Below are 17456 nucleotides of genomic sequence, written 5' to 3'. Positions count from 1 at the left end.
CTTGATGAAGTTGGTCTTGCTCCATTTTGCCTTTTACTTGAGTCAAGTCCTTGGTAAGGCGAGCCACTTCTTGCTTGAGTTGCTCATTCTCTATTTCAACCTCTTGTGTGCATGTACCTATAACAACTTTCTCAACACAAACTTGGTTGCACAAGGGTGAGTATAACATAAATCATTGCAAGATGTAGAAGCATCCTTTTTAGGCGTGTCAAAGATATAACTTTTCTTTTTAGGTGCCTTGGTGAGGGTTGTACTGATGGCTTCAAGATTAACAACTTTATTAGTTAGCTCATCACAATGTTTGCACATGGTTTCCATTTTAGCAAGCAAACTTTTATAAGCATCTTGTGAGCTAGCTAACTTTTCTTTTAATTTTTCATTTTTCTTTACAAGTTGCTCATCATTGATTGTGCATGCATTTATTGTTGCACTAACCTCAAGTTGCTCAATTTTAGTAGATAGTTCAATATTGACATTAGTAAATGTCTCATATTGTTCAAGCAAGGTTTTATATGCTTCTTGTGAACTATCTAGCTTCTCTTGCAATATTTTTAGCTTCTTTTGTTGGCTAGTGCAAGCCTTAGCATATTTAAGATTTTCTTGCACAAGTTCATTAAGAGAAGACATTTCATCATCACTATCACTCTCACTAGAGGATGAGCTTTTGTTACCTCATGCCATAAGGCACACACGAGAAGAGCTTGATGATGAGTGCTTGTGACCTCACCTCTTATGATGGTCTTCTTCTTCACTTGAAGAATCATCCCATGACCTTATTGATGTGAGGGCTTTGTCCTTGCCCGCCTTCTTTGTCTTGGGTGTGGGCTTGTTTGGACAAACTTCCACAAAGTGCCCCAACTCGCTGCATCCATAGCATCCTTTCTTTCTTTGCTCGTTTCTTTGATTGGTGAAGATGAAATCTTGAATTTAGATGGGCACACCCTTGACATTGAGCCTTTAGATCATCTTCTCCACCTTGTTGATAAGTTTGATTGATTCTTTATCAAGGTCAAAGGCGGAGGAGGAAGATTGATCATCATCAATTGATTCTTCATCATCATCATCATCCTCATCATCATCATCTTCTTCTTCTTCACTTGAGGAACTTGAGCTTGAGCTTGTTTCAACTAGCTTGCCCTTCATCTTCTTGTGCTCACTACAAGTGAGAGCTTTGCCTTTGCTTGATGAAGAGGCTTCTTCGTGACTCATCTTATGTGACATCTCAAATGCAACTATCTTGCCAATGACTATGGCCGGGGTCATGGTGCTCAAGTCTTCCATGTTGTGAAGGATGGTGATGATGCTTGCATATTTCTTTTGTGGTAGCACGAAGATGATCTTCCTCACGATGTCCACATCATCTAGCTTTGTTAATCCTATTGAATGGAGCTCATTGATAATTAGATTCAAATGAGAAGACATATCACGAACAAGCTCATCATCATTCATTTGAAAGGAATCATAATTTTGTTTAGCTAGACAATATTTTTGCTCATGGACATTAGTTGTGCTGTTATGGAACTCTTGGAGTTTTAACCAAATTTCATGTGCCGTATTTAAAGTGATCACTTGGTTAAACACATCCATGCTAAAAGATTCAAACAAGCAATTTTTAGCTCTAGCATTGAAATGAATTTCTTTTTCTTCACTCTTTGTGGGTTTATCGGGATTCTTAATGGGTTTTATCTCATCACGAGTGACTCTCTAAACACCCAAATCTACCGCCTATAGGTGATAAGCCATTCTAGCTTTATAGTAGGGGAAGTTAGTGCCGTCAAAGTGCGGAGGCCTAGAGGTATCCATCCTAACCACTCTAAATAGCGTCGGCTCAACGGCGGTGAAGCCAAAGGTCCAAATTGAGCCAACCGGCTTTGACACCACTTGTAAGGGACCGCGATGCCTAAGAGGCAGGGGGGTGAATTAGGCAACTTAAAACTCTAACTCTAAGCTATGGCCTTTTTTTCTAACCTTAGCAAAAACCTATGCAAAAGATAAGCTATCTAAATGTGCAACTACGGTTTTGCTAGTGTGTTGCTATCTCTACCGTAAAAGAAGTTATGCAACCTTGGTTCCAAACCTATCAACTAGCCTATCACTAAGCTAGGAAAGTAAAGCACAAACCAAGATTGCAATGTAAATGCGGAAGCTAAAGAGTAAGGTGGAGTTATGCAAACTCCCATCGACGACTTTGGTATTTTTATTGAGGTATCGAGAAGCGTGCAACCTTCCCCCTAGTTCTCGTTGGAGCTCCTCACAAGGAATCCGTCACAAGGGCCAAGCTCCTGGTCAGGTAACTCCGTGGATAGCACTAGGCCTTCCCCACGCGCAAGCGGGTCTTCGGTTAAGCCACTCGTGGAAAAGCCTCTCCCAGACCGCTCCCCGCCATCTTCACTATCAAGCTTCCGGTCGAAATGCTGCGGGCCTTGTTCCCTCTGGTACATGGTGGTGGCCACACCACAAACACGGTTGGTGTGATCTCGCAAGACTACAAGCCCCTTCGATATACAACAATAGTGCGCGTAAGCACCGAGTGATAAGAGGTATGCAAACCTCACTAAACACTAGGCCTAAACCTAGAGCAAGCGCATAAGCGGTGGTCTAATCAACCTAAGCACTTCACAAAAGCACCTACGCTAATCACCTAATGAATCACTAAGCACTATGCAAGCGGAGATCACTAAAATGGTGTATCAACACCCTTGGTATGTTTCCTCAGCTCTCCACTTCTCAGTTGGCTGGTTGGGGGTTTATTTATAAGCCCCATAGAGAATGTAGTCGTTGGGGGTGAAACCTAGCTTTCTGCTACTGACCGAACGCTGCTATCATCCTGACCGGACGCGTCCGGTCGTTTCGACCGTTGGAGCGCGCGCGTTGATCGGACTCTGGCCCGAGTCCGGTCATCATCGATCGGACACGTCCAGTCGCGCTGGCGCCGCTCTGGAACCTTTCTGGACTCGATCAGACACCACTGCCTGGCATGTCCAGTCGTCCATAGCCGTTGTGTCCTGTCACGCTAAATTATTACCGCGATGATGAACAGTAAATTCGATGCATCCAGGCACTACCTCGCTCAGCGTCCGATCGTTGTTGCTGACGCCTGCTGTTGCCGAGCAACTGATCGGACGCATCTGGTCACTCATAGGGCCGCATCCGGTCACCTCTGTGGAGCTCGTTTCTTCGTGATCTTGCATCTAACTTGGTTCCCATCTTCATGCTTGAACTTTGCTTGATATCTTGTGTCTTCTCTTGTGCTTCTAGGGTCTTGCTTATGGTGTTGATCGTGGGATCATCATGTTGCCTTCGTCCAAGTGACGTCTTGCACCCTATTGAACTACAAAATAATTACTTACAAATTCATTAGTCCAATTTGGTTGTGTTGGTCATCAAACACTAAAATCCAAATTAAATGGGCCTAGGGTCCATATTCCTTACAGTCCAGTCTGCACAATGTCCTGGCATACCTCATTATTGTACCTAATGGGGATGTCGAAGTCGAGACTACACATTCATGACTCGCCTCCTTCATCATTCACGACCTCACTTATCGTCATCTTGAAGATGTCCCACACCCCGAGCAGCCATAGTGCTGCTTCCAGCCACTTGACCAGTTTTATAGTCTATGACATATGCAACAATCCTGTTATGAATGAATGTATATATGCAAAAATTATATTAGTACACAAAACTTAAAATATTCCATACTATTGATGGGTCTGGGTGACGCGGAACGACCCTATCTGGTGATGGCTCGAATGGAAGATTGCCAGGGTGGAAACCTGGTTCCTATGGCGGGGGAAGTCCGCCGCCATTCATCGTAACTAAAAAAACTGAAAAAACATCCCAATAAATATGGAACCCCCATATAAATATACAATGCAATAATATATATTAGAGAAACATATAAAAAATAAATCATCAAGATATATATATATATATATATATATATATATATATATATATGCATGTCAAGTAAACTTAAACATTTTGCAACCATTTTGCACCCTACTCTTGTTGGGACATTGTTTTAACGTTTATTAACTCTCATCAAGAACTAATGTTGCTAACAAAGATCTAGAAAACTATAAGTGTTTAATAATGGTTGGAAGAAGATTAGAAGATGAAGTTGCTAACCTTTAAAAATAAGAATGGATGGAAGAAGATGGTAACCTTTAGAAGAATGGTTGGAAGAAGATGCTTGACAGCGGCCAGCAAGAACTGCTCTTGCTCCCCCAAGCAAGAACACATGCGCAAATTTTGAACTAGATTGCCTCGGGCTGGTGGCTGGGACCGAGGAAGCGGCCAGGATATATAGTGGGGACCTTTAGTCACGGTTGGTGGACCAGATCGGGACTAAAGGGTGCACCTCTAGTCTCGGTTGGAGCCACCACCCGGAATAAAAGGCTAGTGGGACTTTTGGTCCCGGTTGGAACCATCAACCAGGGCTAGAGGATAGCCTTTAGTTCTGGTTTGAGCCATAGACCGAGACTAAAAGTCCCCTCCTGTAAAAGTCTGCGGCTCTAGCAGTTGGCCTGCATCTGTAGCCATTGGACAGGGGACTTTAGTCACAGTTGATGGCTCCAACCAAGACTAATTCTTTCTTTAGACTAAAGCCTAAAATCGAAAGTCCATTCTCTACTAGTGTTGTGAAGGTACACATATAGATTCTTTTGTTCTTTTTTCTTGCGGCTTACAATGATCTAAAATTCAAAGTCTTCTTTATTATTTTTCTTAGATGGAAAGCTTGCGAAGGGACGTTTATACTTTATTATTTTTCTTGGTGTGCTAGATATGTAGCGCCACAATGAAGGTGATCCCAGCCAGCTATAGAATTCGTAAAGGCAGAGGACGGCTAGAGCCACAATACGGTTGCACTATTGCATGTCTGGCCGAAGAGCTGATGTAGGTATTTTTCTTAATTCCTTGTGCATGTATGCAGCTAACCCTGTGCTTGTTACCTAAATCTCTGAATCCAGTGATTTAGTTCTTAATTCTTTTGATAATCTGAGATCTATTCATCGGTTTGATAAAGCAAACATAATTTTTAGTCGTTCCAGAGAAAATGATGTTAGCCTCGTGGAGAGCTTTGCTTAGTATATAGCCTTCCCAACATGTCCATTCCACTTACTAGAAAAAAATATTATAGTTGCAGTACACATTCATGCTTAAGAACTTTATTGATGTCTCTTTCAGAGAAGTACATATGTTTTTAGTGGCTGTAATTTTAGTTTTGTATGTGAATTACAACATCTGTTATGAGGAATTTGCAGATAATAAATGTCTTTGATGTGAAAAATCAACGTGTATTTGCCCCCGCTGCATCCGTTTTCATCCAGTGAGGTGAATAATACACAAGGCAGTAAGTAATTTTTTAATTTATATTATAATAGGGTGTTTTTGTGTCACGTCAATAACATATCAATATTTAATTATTAATATATTTTTATTAATATAATTTGTAGAGGAGAGCAACTTTAACACTGAAATTTTGGAACAGCGTGAACACCGACAACAATGTGCTAAGGAGAACATTGCCTGATGATAAGGAGACAACTTGAGCTAGAAGCCGTGAATGTTAAAGTAATTGTTGGACTCCTATGAAGGCCAAGGCCTGTTTCATGTGCAATCTGGTTCGTCTATATTTTTCCTCATTTTAATTGGACTCATTGGTCATTATGCTTTAGTTACTAACGAAATGATAGACTCTTTGATCTCAGTGTTGCGCTGTTAGTTGGAAGTAGTATGCTCACCATGAAAAATCCAATCTCCACGTTTTTCAGAAAATGTGTGCCCTTTTTTAAAAACAACATAGCTTGTTTATGGTCCCGTTCGCGTACCCTTAAACCCGGCTTAATCCATTTCTTTTTTTCATCCGGAACAGTATTTTCCTCTCACAAATTCCTCCAGATTCATTTAGATTTCTCCAGAATTCCTCCGAGCGAATGGGGCTATGTGTTACCTATGGAACTTTGCCTCCTCAATACCAATATTTTATTAGTTTATTAATCTTAACTGAAATCCAGATATAATGGTTTGGTATTCGTTATAGTGTTGTAGCCTTTGCAAGTTCAACCATGGTCCATAGATATAAATGATCAATTAGTTATGCTCATGTTCACGCTAGCACCTTATTGTTTTGCTTGTCGGGGAAAGATAATAGAGGTAATGTGGTTGCCATTAAACTGCATAATACTTGTAGCTTCATCATCGTTAAATTAAAGATTCATCTAACCTAACATTATGAACCACCGGTTAGGAGTAATATGTAAAAATATGATCGATGCAGCCAGCTGTCCCTTTCCTTTTTAGCAGATATTGATTTAGCCTTTTGCTCTAATACCATTAATTTTTTCAGCATGGATTTAGAATAAATAAGAAAGAAATTAGCATGGAGAGTAAGAGGTCTCAGTAACGAATAATCTCAGGAGGCTGCCGTTGATCTACATCTTATCAGGGAGAACTCATGAACACAAGGATTTCAATTCCCCATGTGAGTAAAGCTTAAAATTTTACATTTTTTGTGTAGATAAGTTTTGTATTGATTAAATTTTTTTAGCATTCTAAACCTAGGTATGTTATAGCCATTTTTATATATAATGTTAGAGTGTCATTACCCAGTAGGTTAAAGTACATTTGTCTTCTTATTTGTTACTATGTGACAATAAAAAGACAATACAGGACTACTGTCGGGGACCAATACTAGGGTACCCGAAGAGGAGAGGCTAATGGTCGCCAACATTAATTCATCCGAGCAGTCAAGAGCGCGACTACGGCTCCAACCGGCACCCAGGTGCGCGGGCTCCGCCTCGACCGACCTCTTGGAAGCCCCTGGGGACGGGCTCCGCCTCGACCGACCCCAAGGTTGCGTGCTCCGCCTCGCCCGATGAGCCCCAGCAGCCCTTGCCCGACCTGCTCAGAAGCGGACAGGGTCATCTCAACCTTCTTGTTCGATCCTAACCTCGAGTCAAGCCCATAGAATCTCCATCGAGGAGAGGCTAGCGGGCCACCTGAGTCGGTCTCCGGAGCGACTCGGGCATCTACCGGGAGGCAGGTTAAGGAGCAGTGGAATGCCACATGAGGGCTATGCCGACCCGTCATGAATGACGGACCTGGATTCCACTCGGACATGCCCGTTAGCGAGCTCACCGAGCGTGACATTCGAGCCATCGAGGCAAGTGTTGTTAGCTCAACCCCTCCGGTTGTGGAAACCGCGGATGGGGTGACGCATAAAACTCGGCCGACCTCTACCGAGCCCAATGGGGCTTGGGGGCTTGAGCCACCCGACCCTAACTCAGGAATCCAACTGACCGGGGTTCGAAGGCTGGCCCGCAAAGGGCTCGAGGCCGCCTCGCGTCGAACAAAGTCAGGGGAGAAAACACAGATGAGCCCCAGCGGCCTTCGCTCGACCTGCTTAGAAGTGAACATGATCATCTCAACCTTCTCGTCCGATCCTAACCTCGGGCTGAGCCCACAGAATCTCCATCGAGGGGAGGCCAGCGGGCCACCTAAGTCGGTCTCCGGAATGACTTAGGCATCTGCCGGGAGGCAGGTTAAAAAGCAGTGGAATTCCACATGAGGGCTATGCCGACCCGTCATGAACGACGAACACGGATTCCACTTGAACATACCCGTTAGCGAGCTCACCGAGCGCGTCACTTGAGCCATCGAGCAAGTGACGTTAGCTCAACCCCTCCGGTTGCGGAAACCGCAGACAGGGTCACGATCACAAAGATGAGCCGACCCTCGACCGAATGATGTATACGCACGAGGGCTTGAGGAAAGTTGGACTCGTAAGGAGACCGAATGCATGGTCGCAGAACGATGGCTCGGATCCTAGGGAGGGGGTACGTACAAAAGCTAAGAATGATGTTTATAAAACAAGAGACACTTTCTCCTACTAGTTTTGCTATCCTCTTCTTGATCTTTAGTGATACCCGACCCCAGCAACGGCAAGGGGTTGGGTCTCACTCGGGGGCTGATAAGGGTATATATATATCCTTTCTGAAACAATCGCCGTGCTCGACCCCTTCCTCACGTTAAAAAACCTAGTGGCAAGGTTTGCGGAAACGAACGACTGAGTAAGGCTGGTCGGATTGCAAGAAACCTACGCCCTAGCGGCTACAACACTCTTGCTCACCAGCGTGATCAGAGTTTGTTCACTCGTACCCCGAGCTCTATGGTCTTAACAAACGGAAGGGTCAAAACGCATTAACCCCTTTTCACACATAAAAAGGGAGAAAACACAAATTTGTTCACACCAAAATAAAAAAAACAGACTTGTTCGAAAAAAACACAGAGGTCGAAACTTGTCCGATTATTACAAAAATAATCGTCCAACCTATCTAACTAACAAGCCCCTCCAAGGGAGAACTACGTCTTCTATCCTGTCCACTAGGTCCTGCGAAAGGGGAGCCACCGCTGGTTCCATCTCCTCCAGCTCATGGACTTCATAGCCACACACGTAGCTGTGGCTCATCGTCTCCAGGTCGATGCTGTCTCCCGTCTGGTTTGGGACGGGGATTGAACCCCTGCCGATCGGCTCCTCCCTTAGAGCCTTCATCGCTGGGCCACATGCCCATCTGCATTTATTTCAGTCTATAGGTGTATTAAATAGCTCGTATACAATTTGATGAATAGTTTACTTGTATATAAGTTATATGTTAGCTATCTGTGTATAACATGGTACTCCGTCCGTCCCTAAATATTTATTATTATTTTTCGATAAACAACTTTGATTCAATATATATTAAAAAATATTAATATTTACGGTAAATAACTAGTATTAATGGAAATATATTTGAATCTAGTTTTTTAATAAATTTATTAGGAGATGCAAATGGTGTATATATTTTCTAAAAATATAGTCAAACTTGTGGCACACTCATCAACGTCGACAATTATTTATGGACCGATGCATTATGTAATTGCAGGCAGTACCTATCTGTAGGGCTGTATATACCGTGTAATGGAACATTCTCCTGCATAAATTTTAGCGCACAAAGCCCGCACCTATAGATCGCGTTAAACAAAGTAAAACGTACGGTACTGTTGACGAGCTGTCGTCTCCACCTCAGATGCATGCAGACACAGACACACTGGACAGGAGGCCGACACGCGGGCAGCTCCCGCATGATTGCGTCAAACAGTGGGAAAAGAGCAAGAAGAATCCAAGATTTATCATCTTTTCGCCCTCCAAGCTCGCTCCCTTTTCTAACGAGTGTTTGTCTCTTCGGGGAGGGTGATGAGAAGATCTGCGACGGCGATGGGGGCACGGTACGCTAAGCTACGTTGCGCGAGAGGCGAGCTCGTCATCATGGCTGCCGTGCGCCGGGGCTCATGATACGCCTCGGGGCTGATGGCCGTAACCCCTACAGGCAGACAGCCCTCCTGCCTCACCAGGGAGGATCGGCCCGGATCGGGGGCAAAAAGCGCAGACATCATTGCCTACGGAGAATGCGCCATTTACCCATGTTTCCAGCAGGTTCTGCGTCTGGGAGCGTCGTCCTGTGGTCGTCCCTGGCCACGGCCAAATGTTTCTCAACATGGAATTGTTTGATTAGTTAACAAGGCTCGCACATTGACAGTTTGACACATACGAGGGTAGAAGTAATATGCTTTATTTGTTGTAGTCTTGTAGAACATGTTTTCCTAGTGCTCCTGTTCTCCGCCTATCGATTATCAAAATTCAAATCCTCATTGGCTGTGGTCAGAAGCCACGTCGTGTGCAGACCAAGTTCGCCTTGCGACCGAATGGTGCCGGGTTCCGATTACTGTTAAATCGGATTGCACCATGATCATCAAAATTCTGAGATTGCAAAGAGGTGGATAGGTCATAAATAGGCTTTGTTATTGAGAAGACGAAGGAAATGACTAAGACCTTCGTATATTGGCGAATTGCCAGAATTCCGTCTCATAAATAGAGTTATTTTAGAAGCTGGGAGCACTACGTCACACAGGGTTTATAGGGACGGCTCAAGACCATTTGTAGGGGCGGTTTGGCCAGCCGCCCCTATCAAACCGTCTCTACAAATTATGCATTTGTAGGGTCGGTTCTCAGACCGCCCCTATAAATCGATTTGTAGAGACGGCTGTAGTACCAGCCGCCCCTATAATATCTGTTTGCAGGGGCGGTTCAGTCTAGAACTGCCCCTGCTGTATATTTTTCACAAAAAAATTCAAATTCAAATCCAAATTTAAATTTACAAAACACACACACACACATATATATATATATATATATATATATATATATATATATATATATTAATTATATATATATACATACATATGCATATATAATTCGAGATCGACTAATCAATCAATCTAATCAATCAATCTATCACGCACGCGAGCATCTCCTTCGCCCGAGCCCCCCCCCCCCCCCCCGATCGAGACCACGCATGGCGCCTGCGACGTGAGAGGAAAGGAAAGCGCAAGCAAAAGGCAGGGAAGGGCACGGCAGGGAGCACAGCTAGCCGACACATACCTTGCTCCAAAGTACAAGTCCAAGAGTACAAGATTATTATATAAACTACAATTATAAGTCCAATTCATAAGAATATATACCAGACCAATATAAACTACAATTACAAGACCAATGTCAAATTTTATATACATTGTTATCAACAGCCTAGAGCTATCCTTTCAGTCTCACGAAGATGTTAGTGTTGAGGATTTCTACCTAAGTCAGAATCTCAGTCATGGTAGGTGCCTTTGACGTGTACAATCTGGTCCAATATGAAGTTGCAAAGGTCGCCGAGGAGCTCTAAGAGTTGGTCATCCTTGTATAGGTCTCTTTTCATTTCTTTCTCTTCTTTCCACTACAAGAGAACAAGTTTCCGTTTAGTTTTTCATACCATGTGCAAAGTTTTTTACTACGTGTGAAAAGGTTCAAACTTACCCTTAAGGGATATCTCCTGTAGGCACCGGTATTACTCATCATAGAACATACATAGTATCCATAATGTACACTCCCAGGCTTATACTTGGGACACTGTGTGTTTTGCATATGGAAACATTAAGTAATGCTTTTGACAACCATATAATGGAGTACTAAAGAAGTAAGTTACACTTACCGCACATAGTGTTTTTATAGCCAGCCTTTCCTTCCTTACTGGATTATGCCTTCCGTGATGTTTAGTGACATAGAATCTAAATGCCCTGTTCAAATTATTTTAGCAAATACAACTTGTTAGTATCCAAAAGTGAACGTTACAAGTATGTATACAAACATATAAGCTAATGAGGATTGTCGATATGTATACGTCTTGAGAATCGATATGAAGTCTTTGTATGTCATCGGGTCCCTATCTATTGAATCAAAGACCCATGCTATGCTCCTCCCGACATCGACGCCTATACAAATCCAGTGGTTGCTACATGGATTTAATCATAGAACTAGATAAGCTCTTTTGCATCGAATAAAATATATTGAACAAAGCTTTAAGTATAGAGTTGAACTTACTCGAAGTTGTATTGTAGCCATATAGTAGAGTGCTGTTGGAGATTTTAAAAAGCCAGGGCAATGTATGCCGAAACCTTAAGGGACTCTTGCCTTTGTTTCTTCGTACGGATGTCCTCTTTCTCCCAAAGGGTTTTTCCAGTAGCTAGCTCTTTGTCATCCACTTTCCACTATGTAGGGTAATTAAAATTTGTTTGTGCTATAGCTTGAGGGTCTATATACCCGGCTTTCACACTTGGCATTTGTTTTACAATGTGCATTTGCATTCTACAAATCACGGCGTGGGTTAGTTACAACAAAATTCAAAGATTACATTCATATCATATCAGGAGAACAAGGACTTACAGGCACCACGTGTGAATTAGATTCATCTCCATTGCTCCGAGGTGAAAGCATGTCTACATGTCATTGAAGTCAAAGACAATTTTCCCGACTGGGCTTCCAAATATGCCGGTGGAAAAGCATGCTTGTATGATATCTATGCTCGTTGGGAGAACACACAAGTACCAATCATGGAATCTTCTCATTCCAAGTGGTAGGCGCTAGATGTCCCAGTTTGGTAGGAAGGGCTTGCCTCTTTCATATGTTTTCGGGCAATCCTTTGACCATTTGATGGCATCAACATTTGGATACTACTTTGCTATTTGGTGGAGTTTGCTAGTGATGGCCTCCTCAGAAGCCCATGATGGGACTTTTTTAACTTGGTTCTCAGGCTTGGATTGGTCATGGGAATACCACTTGTGCACCGACGACATGTCTTTCATCAGAACATAAATTGGTCTTATGGTGATTGGATGCTTCTTTCAAAGTTCCCATTTAGGCACGTCCTCATCTTCTTGTGCATCACCTTCTTCAGGAGGCACTTGTTGTTCATGTATCGGCTGTGCTTGTTGAGAAGACTGTGGAATCTCATTATGCACTTGCTCGGTACCAGCTGGAGAAGGTTGTGGCTTATCAGGCACATGCTCGCTAGGAGGCAGGGAAGAATGTGGTGGTCACGAGATGGTGAAAATATCTCCCCGTCCTCAACAACTCACTCCAAATTTGGGAGAGGGGGACGCAGTGAAGAAGCAGTCAATATAATGTCCCATTTGTGCCAGAGGATGATCTACCCCATTACGTCTCTGAGTAACACCAGCCCCTCGGGAGTTGCGTACTCTATCCTCCACTGCATGAACTTAGGCTTCACGGTATGCACCTCAACCCTAGTGTAGTCCGGTAGTATCTTATTATTGTGGTGTAAGCCACCAGGAGGATGTTCCACACCCGTTGCCACCTCCATCACAATGTTCTGCCAGCCGCTGAGAAACACCAAGGTGCAATTAGTTGGTTTCCATATGCGATCAACGGGGGTTGTGGCTTTAGTGGAACCTTGGCTGCTAGGAACTTTCGGAGGGCTGCCAACTAATGCTAGTTCTCCCGGTGACATCATTAATGTACGTGGCTCCATAGATAGTCCTTACTCCTCCAGCCCCTTCGCAACTAGAGCCTTCACTTAGAGCTCAAGATTAGCCTCCTGGTCTATGCCATGTTTCTTATACATATGCCTGTCCTCTTCGAATCTGTGCTTCCAGATCATCCTTTTCCCTAGCCCCCTGGTGCGGCCTGTGTGCTCCTTATTTCCCAAGCCAAGGCTAAGCTCGTCCCTCTCTCTAGAAGGATTGAATGAGCCCTTCTCCTTGTCTTCAGCATATTTCAGTAAACTTGATACTGCCTCTTGGGTCTCCGGCTTATTAAACTTAAGATTACCGTCAAATGATTCTGTACTCCTCACATATATCCAATTCCTAGAGTGTACCTACAAATTCTTCACATCGATATTCCCAGCAGCTACTGCCTCTTCGTCCATCTTCCTAAACTGCTCTTCCTTGGCATAGTAGCCACCGGGGCCTAGATGATGGTGGCGTTTGTTCCTCTTCGCCAGCTCAGTGTTACGGGCACTAAGCTCCAATGCCTTCGGTGAAGTCTTCTGAGCCACGAGCTCCTCCCATTGACTAGGAGTTATGTTGCCGAACTCGTTGAAGGGAGTTAACCCCTTTTGGATATACTTCTTATTGAGCTCCGACCTCCAATGTCGGAATGACTCTCCCATGATTCTAAAAGCATTTTTTACCAGTTCATGCTTATCCTCTAGAAATTTAAAATTGAGCTTCAGCTGCCTATCCCATAGTTCATCCTTTTTCTTCTCTGGTACCTCTTTCTAGTTAGGGATTGCTAGGTTCAATTTATCTCTTACTAGGGCACCGATCGCATTACGAAATCGTCCTCTGAATTCCTTTGGCTCAAGGATCTCCCCTGCTGGCCCGACCTCTGTTATCACATAGCACGCCTTATCTGGATATTGATTTGCTTTTCTATCCCCTCGTTTCCTCTTAGGCTTGGTAGTCGTGGTTATGTATTGAGGTTGTGGAGCAGAGGCCTCAATGTCCGTCTTTGTGACTGTTGCCTCTGCTCTCCTTTCCTCTACTCCGTCTTGTCCGACGAGTCGTGGACGTTGACATTGTCTTTTCTGAGTTTTAGGAGGGACCTGTATGTATGATAGGTCAAAGTGTTAGCAGAGGTAACACAGCCAAAGCTTTAGCAAAATTTACAAGCTAAGGCTTTTTCTCTACCTCCTCGTTCGGGTCAAAATTCTTGTCCAAATCTTTCTCCGTTGGCCTCCTTCTGGCTTCACGTGGGAAAGGATCCTCGGGACTTACATATCCCTCTTCTGAGTCTTCATCATCATCTTCTTCTTCATCTTCAGCAACCTCTCCTGCTCTTCCTTCTGCTCCCTCTTCCTCCTCGTCACACTACTCCTGAGTAAGCATCACTTCTAGATCCTTTTCTAACTCATTATCGAACTGCTCCTGAGTAAACTGGTCCTCTAGTGCTTGCTCCTCATAGGTTAGCTGCTCATCATGCTCGGGGCATCGGGCTGAACTGTTTGGTGTCCGTGACATTATTTCGCGCTTTGTTCTAATAGATGTAAGAAAGTGAGCTTTAGGTACGCGAGAAGGTATAAGAAATCAAAAAGGTATATAAACCAAAGTAGTCCAATAAAACAACAATTTATCAAAAAAATGAGTAGTAGCAATAGTAGAGGCCTCTAAAACATGTCAATCATCATTTGATCATGAACTTGGAGCATCAAGGCATCATAACAGAGAAGAGAGGAGAAGGTAATGTAGGGGCGGCTGCTAATGATGCCAAGTTCCTCACAAGTTCTTGATCATCAGCTCATATTCCATATAATGTATGGACTTAGACAATTTCATTATAGGCAAAACAAAGGAGAGGAGAGGAGAGGAGAGGAGAGGGGAGATTTGGCAAAAAAGCACAACTACTTAGCAAACATAGAGCAACAGCTAATGGCAAAAGACAGCTAACATCTATTTCAGCTGCAAATGACATGGAATAAGAGGGGTCAATGTTTAGCAAAAGACAGCTAACATCTACTAAACACAAGATTAGCACAGACAGATGAAATATATACATGTATATTAAACAATCTACTAAACAATTGTATACTACCAAGTATAGAAATAATATCGGTAACCAAAGTTATGTGAATATATGCCATGTATACTGCCAAGTATAGAAAAATATCATGTATACTGCCAAGTATAGAAAAAATTATAAAGTAAGCAAATAATATCATGTATACTATCAAGTATAGAAAAATAGACACATGAAGCTACTGCCTACTAAACTAAAGAATCAGTCATATACCAAGAAACTGCAGCCCGGGGTTGCTTTAGAGCAAATGATGTCTCACAAAGATCATCAAAGTTAAAATTTGACACTACTAGTACTCATGTTCAGAAGCCGTAGAAGCTAGCTGCTATGGATTGCAGTGTGTATGAATGATGCAACAAGCAGGCAAGCAAGGAAGCAAGCAAACACAGTCAGTGCTTGTAGGTGAAGCAACAAGCAGGCAAGCAAGCAAATGACATGGTATAAGAGGGGTCAGTGTTTAGCAAAAGACAACTATCATCTATTTCAGCTGCAAATGACATGGTATAAGAGGGGTCAGTGTTTAGCAAAAGACAACTAACATCTACTAAACACAAGATTCACACAGACAGCTAAAATATATATGTATATTAAACAATCTACTAAACAATATATGTATATTAAACAATCTACTAAACAATGTATACTGCCAAGTATAGAAATAATATGAGTAACCAAAGTTATGTGAATATATGCCATGTATACTGCCAAGTATAGAAAAATATCATGTATACTGCCAAGTATAGAAAAATTTATATAGTAAGCAAATAATATCATGTATACTGTCTAGTATAGAAAAATAGACACATGAAGCTACTGCCTACTAAACTAAAGAATCAGTCATATACCAAGAAACTATAGCCCGGGGTTGCTTTAGAGCAAATGACGTCTCACAAAGATCATCAAAGTTAAAATTTGACATACTAGTACTCATGTTCAGAAGCCGCAGAAGCTAGCTGCTATGGATTGCAGTGTGTATGAATGAAGCAACAAGCAGGCAAGCAAGCAAGCAAACACAGTCGGTGCTTGCAGGTGAAGCAACAAGCAGGCAAGCAAGCAAATGACATGGTATAAGAGGGGTCAGTGTTTAGCAAAAGACAACTAACATCTATTTTAGCTGCAAATGACATGGTATAAGAGGGGTAAGTGTTTAGCAAAAGACAACTAACATCTACTGAACACAAGATTAGCACAGACAGCAAAAAATATATGTATATTAAACAATCTACTAAACAATATATGTATATTAAACAATCTACTAAACAATGGTATACTGCCAAGTATAGAAATAATATGGATAACCAAAGTTATGTGAATATATGCCATGTATACTGCCAAGTATAGAAAAATATCATGTATACTGCCAAGTATAGAAAAATTATTGATTCTATATATCCAACAAAAAATTAATATGGGTAACCAAATTTATGTGAATATATGCCATATATACTGCCAAGTATAGAAAAATATCATGTATACTGCCAAATATAGAAAAAATTATACTATAAGCAAATAATATCATGTATACTGCCAAGTATAGAAAAATAGACACATGAAGCTACTGCCTACTAAACTAAAGAATCAGTCATATACCAAGAAACTGCAACCCAGGGTTACTTTAGAGCAAATGACATCTCACAAAGATCATCAAAGTTAAAATTTGACACTACTAGTACTCATGTTCAGAAGCCGCAGAAGCTAGCTGCTATGGATTGCAGTGTGTATGAATGAAGCAACAAGCAGGCAAGCAAGCAAGCAAACATAGTCGGTGCTTGCAGGTGAAGCAACAAGCAAGCAAGCAAACACAGTCGGTGCAAACATAATCTTGATGATGCTGCATCAGTAGACACTCACTCATCACCCCGCCCCCAAGAGTGAGAGATGAATGAATTAGCTAGCTGGTATAATCGATTTGCCTAAGATTTAATTACCTTTTCATTTGACCTTGAACTTGGAGCTTAAGAAACATAGACAACAACAAACCTCAAACAGATAGTAGAAAACCAAGATCATGATAGGCATGAAACCATGAGAGACATCTAGCCCAGCCATCAGATTACCACAACCGCCCAGCTGTTGCTTGGGCATGGATGTCTCACATGGTTTGATGATAGCCATGAGAAGCATAAGCAGAAGATAGAAGAAACAATGCTCCAGTACCTCACAAGTCCAAGGTCATCAATGTGCATAATCCATTACTCAACTGGCACTGTTATCTTCATAGGCATGAAAAGGATCTCACAATTGTATCAGCCCTAGTAAAAAAAATGGTTGACATCATAGGCACAAAAAATGCAGGCCTTAGCTAACTGTAAACTAACTTATGATAATCTTGCAAGCTAACTGCAATCATCCCAGATGGCAAATAAGAACACAAATTACTGAGGCAAGTTCATGGCTCCCATGGAAGCGTGGGACACGTCCATCGCAACCATCAGGTAGGCATGCCTACAACAGTTGCTTTGAAATGGACGTATACCACAGTTTGATGATAGACATGAGA

The sequence above is a fragment of the Miscanthus floridulus genome, chromosome 19 (assembly GCF_019320115.1).
Source record: "Miscanthus floridulus cultivar M001 chromosome 19, ASM1932011v1, whole genome shotgun sequence".
NCBI lineage: Eukaryota > Viridiplantae > Streptophyta > Magnoliopsida > Poales > Poaceae > Miscanthus > Miscanthus floridulus.
The sequence above is the reverse complement of the archived record's forward strand: the minus strand, read 5'-3'. Positions refer to the sequence as shown.